Raw genomic sequence first — 10,256 nt, forward strand, 5'->3', positions numbered from 1 at the left:
AATCCGTCGAAAAACTTGTCTCGATGTCTCTCCAGTATAGGGAATGCTCTGCTCTGCAGTACAGGTGTATTTATAAATGAAATTCGTGTCAATTTGTTTCCGAGAATTTAACTTTAATGCTAAAGTAGACAGTAAAAATTTGTTATTAAGTATGTTTAAACATTAAAGTTTATTGCAAACAAAATACAAAATAGAAGTACTTTTCGGACACGCTCTTCAGTATTTTTTCGTGTCAAAACAAGCTGGAGTAATGATTTACTAATAAAAACTAATAAAACTAAGTATTTAAGAAAACAAATTAAATTTAACACAATAGTAATAATTAACAAATTAAGGCAATCGTTTAATCAGAAATAATATAAATGTAACACAACTTTACTAATCAACTAATTTAAGTTCAACGAATTAAACAAAATGGTCGAATAAACAAATTTCTTTTGTTTACAGAGATCTGGCTTTAAGCTTAAAATGTATATAGCTTCTAAAGTTTTTAGGTTAAATTCATTACGAGCAACTGATATTATTTTGAAGTTATCCACTTTATAGTTTTCGACACACTTAGGATTAGTAATCAGGTGTTGGCCAATCGCTGAACTACTATTTAGTTTTTTTAAATCATCAAATTTCTTTTCCTCGTTACATGACTTTATCTTGTTTAAAAGGTTTTTTGGTATGTGTTGGTTAATTCTTGCAATCAAATTGTTACTCGTTCTACCCACGTATGTTTTTTTACATAAACATACAAATTTATAAATTACATTGCTGGTGTTTAGGGTGGGTAATTTATCTTTGTTTTTAATCTGAAACAGTTTATTGGTTGAGTATACTATTCGTAAATTAACAGATCTATAGCCATTTTCTACTATTTTCTTCAAATTATTATGCAAAACTGTATTCTGATTGTATGGCAACTTAAGGTATACCGGACACTTTTTTGGACCAAATTTTATTGACTCAAACCTTGTCTTTGTTTTTTGTATTGTGTTCTTTATTCTGTCTAGAGGGTAACCTAAAGTCGCAAAGATTCTTTCCACATTTGATAATTCTGTTTCTAAATATTTTTCAGAACAAATTTTCATTGCTCTATATGTAAGGCAACTGATTAGATTTAGTTTTTGTCTCATTGGACTGTATGAGTTATAAGGGACATAGTCCCCACTGAAGGTACTTTTTCTAAAAATGTTCGTATAGAACATTTGATTCTCCCTATTGACCATAACATCTAAGAATGCTAAATTGTTTTCAGTTGCTGTTTCCATAGTAAATTCGAGGTTTGCATGCATGCTATTCAGTTTTAATAGAAATTCGTCTCTGTCTTTATCGTCTGTAAAGATGGCAAACGTGTCATCTACATAACGTTTGTAATAAATGGGAGAGATATCTTTTATGAGTTGTTGTTCATGGAAACCAACAAAAATGTTTGAGAGAATAGGACCAAGTGGCGACCCCATTGATATACCGTCAATTTGCTTATACATATGATTATTAAAGCTAAATTCTACTCCACAACATGCTAATATTAATAATTCTTTGAAGACTTCTGGTTTTAGGTATTTTGGAGCTAATCTGTATTTAAATAGTTCATTCACAACTAAATTAATGCACTCCTTGATCGGTAAGCTGGTAAAAAGAGACTTGATATCGAAGGAACACATACTAATGTTTTCCTGACTAATTTTTAACTGTCTAATATCATCAGCAAAACTGAATGAGTCTTTAATACAATAGATCGAGTATACTGATTCTAATGGTTTCAACATTTCCACACACCATTTAGCAATCTTATGTTGCGGTGAATTAATTATTGAAAGGACTGGTCTCAGAGGTACTTTTGCTTTGTGTGTTTTTGGCAACCCATACAGTCTGGGTCTGCATGACCCGGATGGGCGTATAGCGTCATAAACGCTTGCAGTGATTTTATTATTATTTTTCAAAGATAGTAATCTTCGTTGAGTTGCACTTTCTATTTTTTGGGTATTATCACAATTATTCGCTGGACCCAATTTTACAAATTTATTGGTGTCCAGTAGGATATCATTCATTTTTGCCAGGTATTTATCTTTTTGGAGTAACACTACTCCACTGCCTTTGTCGGGCTTGGAAATAAACAAATTTGGATTATTGACTAACTGTTTTGCAGTTTTACTGAATTCGTTGTAAAAGTTGTCCAATTGAGTTGAAGTTTTGTTCTTATCTTTGTAGTTTAGCGCTATTGCCACCAATTTTGCATTTAACGTCTTTTTTGTTAATTCATTCAGTGGTTTGTGATGATTAAGTTGGCCGGCCAGAACTTCAAATTCACTGCAAATATCTTCAAATTTCAGTTTTTTGCTAGGTATGCAGAATTTTAAACCCAAATTTAATACAGTTTTTTCTTTATCTGTTAAAATATGTTCCGACAAATTAATTATGTTATTTATCTTTTCTGTACTCCAAACTTTTTCTTTTTTAAGAGTTCCACTATATTACTATATTTTTTCCTTTGAGAAGCATTAACATCAGAAACTTTCCTTTCTACATTATTCAAAATCAAAACCAAATCTTTACTGTCAATGTTGCTAAGAATATCCATTACGTTGTTTAAAATTAATTTAGTTCTACTCAGCTGGGACTCCATTTTTCTTATATCGTCATTACAAAATACTCTTTCTATAGTCGTTGAACTTTTTAGTTTCGATTTTTTGATTCTAAACTGAATATATTTTGGTACAATGTGTTGAAAAAAATATATTCAGTTTAGAATCAAAAAATCGAAACTAAAAAGTTCAACGACTATAGAAAGAGTATTTTGTAATGACGATATAAGAAAAATGGAGTCCCAGCTGAGTAGAACTAAATTAATTTTAAACAACGTAATGGATATTCTTAGCAACATTGACAGTAAAGATTTGGTTTTGATTTTGAATAATGTAGAAAGGAAAGTTTCTGATGTTAATGCTTCTCAAAGGAAAAAATATAGTAATATAGTGGAACTCTTAAAAAAGAAAAAGTTTGGAGTACAGAAAAGATAAATAACATAATTAATTTGTCGGAACATATTTTAACAGATAAAGAAAAAACTGTATTAAATTTGGGTTTAAAATTCTGCATACCTAGCAAAAAACTGAAATTTGAAGATATTTGCAGTGAATTTGAAGTTCTGGCCGGCCAACTTAATCATCACAAACCACTGAATGAATTAACAAAAAAGACGTTAAATGCAAAATTGGTGGCAATAGCGCTAAACTACAAAGATAAGAACAAAACTTCAACTCAATTGGACAACTTTTACAACGAATTCAGTAAAACTGCAAAACAGTTAGTCAATAATCCAAATTTGTTTATTTCCAAGCCCGACAAAGGCAGTGGAGTAGTGTTACTCCAAAAAGATAAATACCTGGCAAAAATGAATGATATCCTACTGGACACCAATAAATTTGTAAAATTGGGTCCAGCGAATAATTGTGATAATACCCAAAAAATAGAAAGTGCAACTCAACGAAGATTACTATCTTTGAAAAATAATAATAAAATCACTGCAAGCGTTTATGACGCTATACGCCCATCCGGGTCATGCAGACCCAGACTGTATGGGTTGCCAAAAACACACAAAGCAAAAGTACCTCTGAGACCAGTCCTTTCAATGATTAATTCACCGCAACATAAGATTGCTAAATGGTGTGTGGAAATGTTGAAACCATTAGAATCAGTATACTCGATCTATTGTATTAAAGACTCATTCAGTTTTGCTGATGATATTAGACAGTTAAAAATTAGTCAGGAAAACATTAGTATGTGTTCCTTCGATATCAAGTCTCTTTTTACCAGCTTACCGATCAAGGAGTGCATTAATTTAGTTGTGAATGAACTATTTAAATACAGATTAGCTCCAAAATACCTAAAACCAGAAGTCTTCAAAGAATTATTAATATTAGCATGTTGTGGAGTAGAATTTAGCTTTAATAATCATATGTATAAGCAAATTGACGGTATATCAATGGGGTCGCCACTTGGTCCTATTCTCTCAAACATTTTTGTTGGTTTCCATGAACAACAACTCATAAAAGATATCTCTCCCATTTATTACAAACGTTATGTAGATGACACGTTTGCCATCTTTACAGACGATAAAGACAGAGACGAATTTCTATTAAAACTGAATAGCATGCATGCAAACCTCGAATTTACTATGGAAACAGCAACTGAAAACAATTTAGCATTCTTAGATGTTATGGTCAATAGGGAGAATCAAATGTTCTATACGAACATTTTTAGAAAAAGTACCTTCAGTGGGGACTATGTCCCTTATAACTCATACAGTCCAATGAGACAAAAACTAAATCTAATCAGTTGCCTTACATATAGAGCAATGAAAATTTGTTCTGAAAAATATTTAGAAACAGAATTATCAAATGTGGAAAGAATCTTTGCGACTTTAGGTTACCCTCTAGACAGAATAAAGAACACAATACAAAAAACAAAGACAAGGTTTGAGTCAATAAAATTTGGTCCAAAAAAGTGTCCGGTATACCTTAAGTTGCCATACAATCAGAATACAGTTTTGCATAATAATTTGAAGAAAATAGTAGAAAATGGCTATAGATCTGTTAATTTACGAATAGTATACTCAACCAATAAACTGTTTCAGATTAAAAACAAAGATAAATTACCCACCCTAAACACCAGCAATGTAATTTATAAATTTGTATGTTTATGTAAAAAAACATACGTGGGTAGAACGAGTAACAATTTGATTGCAAGAATTAACCAACACATACCAAAAAACCTTTTAAACAAGATAAAGTCATGTAACGAGGAAAAGAAATTTGATGATTTAAAAAAACTAAATAGTAGTTCAGCGATTGGCCAACACCTGATTACTAATCCTAAGTGTGTCGAAAACTATAAAGTGGATAACTTCAAAATAATATCAGTTGCTCGTAATGAATTTCACCTAAAAACTTTAGAAGCTATATACATTTTAAGCTTAAAGCCAGATCTCTGTAAACAAAAGAAATTTGTTTATTCGACCATTTTGTTTAATTCGTTGAACTTAAATTAGTTGATTAGTAAAGTTGTGTTACATTTATATTATTTCTGATTAAACGATTGCCTTAATTTGTTAATTATTACTATTGTGTTAAATTTAATTTGTTTTCTTAAATACTTAGTTTTATTAGTTTTTATTAGTAAATCATTACTCCAGCTTGTTTTGACACGAAAAAGTACTGAAGAGCGTGTCCGAAAAGTACTTCTATTTTGTATTTTGTTTGCAATAAACTTTAATGTATAAAAATTGTGATTTTTATAATGGAAAAACCATTATTTCAACAAGTATGTTTAAGTAGTTGCTACAATCAAGACTGAGTTTATTTCATTAATATACAATCAACGTATTCAGTAAGTACTGACATTAAGTACAAATAATTGTTAGCATATGAAAGTGATTACCCCACGAAACTTACTTGTACTTAACTTAATTATTCGTTAAATGTCTTTTAGATAATCTGAAACCTAAGGTAATGAAGTTTAACTTTTAAATCACTTTACATTTCAGTCCGCAGTCTAATGCCCTAATAAACTAATGATTTTTGTCCATCATTATTATTGGATTGTGCTAATATGTAGCTTATTTTAAAAGACGTTGTTAAATGGCTATGAATTTAATGTATTTTTGTAATAACGTTTATAACTTAAGTGTAAAAAGTAATTTTTGAATTTATACGTATATTTGGTGACCTAATGGATCCGGCTACTTTTTGATTGGGTCCGAAACCGGCCGGTTCCTAGTTTTAAAAACATTTCCAGATCTGGTCGGATCCTAGCTGAGATTTAGTCGGATCGGAATCCAGTTAATTGGAAAGACTTCGATTTCCGCGATCAGCTTCTTTTACTTATAGACTCAAACTTTTGTGTTTTTGTTTAAAAAACTATTTTTTTATAGAAATCTTTACTGCTTTTTAGCACCTTTTAAATTTCTAACAAATAAATTGAGATTTTTCAGTTTCAGAGTTAGTTACTTATAAGCATTTATCTTAAAGAAGAATGCATATATGAAATAAAATTATATTTCAAAGACTCGCGTTAATAAAAAAGGAACAAATAGCATTAAGCGTATTATTGAAATTAAGAACTGTGAAATTTTGTAAAAAAAAATCAACTATTGATTTTTCTAAAAAGAAAACAAAAAAGAAAATGTTTTTAACATTTAAGTATATAATTTAAAAATTGAATTTTGCCTAAAAGTTTTGGCTTTATTAAGCTAGAAAAATAATTAAAAAAAAGTCCAATTCTACGTGGTTAACAATAAATTTTTATCAAGTTATATTATATTCTTAAAGCTTAAGAATGGCAACTTGCTAGCCGCATTATTTTATTGCTTGAACCTTTTTACTTAGTAAAGCAGCAGTGTAGAAGAAACAAGGCATTGCTGTCAATTGTATTTCCGCATGCATAAGTACTAAAACTTAATTTTAATTTTAAAGCGAATAGTTTACCAGCCCAAAATAGTTCCACAACCTTAGCAACCTTGGCAGAAAATATAAAAGAAGCTTTCGAAAGAAGGTTATATACTACAAATAGCAGCTCACACTTGGTTCTTCATGATAACAGCTTATTGTTAGTCACAACAGCTGTTGGTCCAAGGTATCGACTTTACTTTTTTTCTCCTAATCTCAAACAGGAAAATAAAAGGTTGTTGAAATTAGAAGAAAAAGTATATTTGTCGTGAGACTGGTCAAAGTAGTCACTTTTCTCTAGTACCGTCTAATAATCCTAAAACTCAACTATTTACAAATGATATTACCAATGACTTTTTATCGTTCTACTCCACGTTAGAAACAGAAACCAATACAGCCACTTCAAAAGCGAGCAACAAGATTCATTTAATCAAGAGATTGAGTCAGAAATTAAGGTTTTTTTGTAAAGAAATTTGACTTTAATTAATTAAAGAGTATCGTTGATATTAGTAAATGTTGATAACTAGATTACTTACTTTTATATATACAAACAAATGCCAAAAAAGTTAATCTTCATCTTTTAATTGAGACTTTCGTACACAAAAGTTTGATTTAAGTTAATCACAAAAAAAATCGCTCTAGTTCGTTATTTTTAAGAATTTTAACATTTAATTTATTGTTCTTTTGCATCATACAAGGTAAAAAAATCAAATTTAATCGTACAGTAGTAGATTAAAATTTAAACTGAGATTTTGTAAAGATAGAATATTTTTGTTTTGTTTGTACGACGTTTATCCATTTTTTGATAAATTTCATAACAAAAAGTTTAAGAGTAACATTGTGTTTTTTTTAAGATACATGATTAAATATTTTTTATTAAATTAGCGGTACTTTAATAATAAGCTTTTTCAACTTTGTTCTCTATTAACACTACAAATAGCTTAAGATATTAAGGATCCGGATACGACCGGATATTAAATTTTGAAAAATATCAGAATCTTGCAGGATCCTAACTAGTGAATCCGGTAGGTCACTAGTTATATTTCAAAAGTTTTCGATTTCTAATATTATTTACTTTGTTTTTAGTTATATTACACATTTATTCTTTTTTTTTATAAATACATCTTAGTGCTTTGTTTATAAGGAGTTTATTGAGTCTAATTTTATTTGTTTTGCCCTCAACAAAAAAAAATTTTTAACGTAACTCACAAAGAGTTAATCAATCAATTGTTACAAAGATTTTTTTAAAGTACGTTGTTCTATCAAAAACTGATAATTTAACTTTTAATGTTTTATCACGTTTCCAGTTAAAGTTACTTCCTCTTGTAATAACAACATAACTGTTTTCTAATCATTTGTTTTACCTATCTTGATATTATTTTTTTTACATTTTTATTGAGTTTTAGATGATTAGTTTTATCAGTATTAAATTTAAGCCTCATTACAATAAACTAGTCTGAGACTAGCTAAAATTCAAACCTCGAGTTAATACTACTACCTTATAAATATGAGTTTTATTTAAATGCTGTTTGTAACAACGTGTCATCTACAAAATTAAGAGCCCTTAAACTTGTTTTTTTTTGCAAATCATTAATGTATACAACAGCAATAAAGGTCCTCCGATTAAGCTTTATGACACTCTAACATATATGTTTTTACAGATTGATTCATATTTCCGAAACTAACAAATTGCTTCATTTCGGTTAGATATGACCTTAAGCTTTTTTTTCTATTATACAATATTATCTACTTTTTTAGTTCTCATTTACAGTATTTGAAGATTTACTTGTAACTTTAAAAACTGGACTTGCTACTTTTGGTTTGTTAAATATAGACAGAGTTCTTTAAACAATTTTAGAAAAAGTTAAAGCGGTATGATGGTCTATCTAAAAGCGAATTGGGAATCGTTTATAATATTTAAGTGTTTAAAAATAAAATTTACATATTTAAATAGATTTGTCTGTTCATTTTTAATAAATTTCTAAACAATTAAAATTTAATTTGAAATATTATGAATTACTAATGTTTTATTGTCTGCTGGTGCTTAACTAGTAATCATCTGTAAGAGATTTTTAATTGTAGTTTTAAATGCTAGGATAAGTAAATAAATAATGATTATGAAGTGTTTTTAAACATCAATAATTTTACTTCAAAGTTGTTCAATGTTAATTACTAAGGTTTAATTGCACTTAGTTACTTATAGTTAATAGATTTATGAAAAGCAAGCCTTTATCTATTGTAAAATAAGACAATCAAAAATTAAGATATATTAAAGAAAATTCCTGCAAATATTTTACTACTATTTTTTAGTTTGATGTTTAATATAATTAAAAAAAAAGTGTTTTGATTTATATAGCTTACTAGAAATTGACAATGTAATTAAATTTAATATAGTAACATTTAAATATATTTTTAATGGTATATAACTAAAAATTTTAGACGTTTCTTAATATTAAAAAGAAGGAAAGTTTTATGCTAGCAGTTTTTTTTTAATGACTTTCTAAATTTTATTATTTAAATTAAAACATTAAAAATCAAACAATTTAGTCAACTAAAGATATATAAATGTTAAAAAATAAAAATTCAATTTAAAAAAATACATACATAAAAGACACAAAACTAATTTATTAATTATCAATAGTTCGAACTTAAATTATAAACAATTAATATGTTTTTTTAGTTAAATTGCTAACTTTTGACAAAATAAGTTAGTTATCATAATGTCTGTATCAATTGCAGAAATTAAAAATATTTGCCTTTTAAATGTTCAACTTGAAAAACGAAATCTAATAAATGTAAGAGGAAGGGCAATTTCAAATGCTTTATTGTTAGTTTTAGAAAAGCAATCTTTTATTTTTATTATAGTTTACAAATGCTACAACATAATAACTGCAATTTATTTCATTTTCTAAAGTATTTTTTTTAAGTTACTATAGAAAACATTTTATGAATGTTCAGAAAAAAAATGTTGCATCTTCACATAAAAAATCCAAGAAACACCCGTGGTGTGATATATAGTTTTTAACTTTACAAACATTCTTGTCCTGGAACTACCATAGAATGTTTCCAAGTGGTGTGCGATTCGATAAACGAAAAGTTTTTTCGTGTATTCGGTCCAACGACCGAATATTTTGAGCTCTTTTATTTTTGTCGTTCAATAAACAATGTATATACAACACTTCTTATTTAGAACTTTGTATATTAGTAGAAAAATGTTTACTTATTTAGTTTTTAAACAATTATCAAGGGTGGCAATTTTTTTAAATTTTGATCAAAAAGCAAACTTTATAAAAAACACATTAAGACAAAATGAATAAAATTGATAAACTCTTGTACAAACACACTTGTACCTTAAAGTTGTTTTATATATTTAGTTGCTTTTAATACTTTTTGTCCAAAACTTTAAATTTCAAAATATACACTGAATTCATTTTCTTTTACTTTTATTGAAAATGATTTATAATATTAATGTTTTTAATATGGATTTCTCACGGTCTTTTTAAACTTGTAATAGTAAAAAACATAACGCCGAATTTATTAGTTTCTAATCATCAAAACTAATCCAATATATATCAGATGATTAAAGTTTAGTAAAATGGAAAATGTTTTTAATTTTTAAGCTTAAAGTGTTTTTAAAATACTTTTTACTTTAAAATTATAATTTTTTAATCTTATAAAACACTGTTTTAGTTAGTATAAAAAAAATTCAAAGTTTAATAATTTTAGTAGTTAAAGAAGATAGTATACATAAGTACAACTTAAAAACATTTACAAAAACAAGTTTTGTTTTTCAAACGAGTTTTTATTTTTGATATAAAA

Source organism: Thalia democratica, chromosome 8, assembly GCF_965202585.1.
Source record: "Thalia democratica chromosome 8, ktThaDemo2.hap1.1, whole genome shotgun sequence".
NCBI classification, from domain to species: domain Eukaryota; kingdom Metazoa; phylum Chordata; class Thaliacea; order Salpida; family Salpidae; genus Thalia; species Thalia democratica.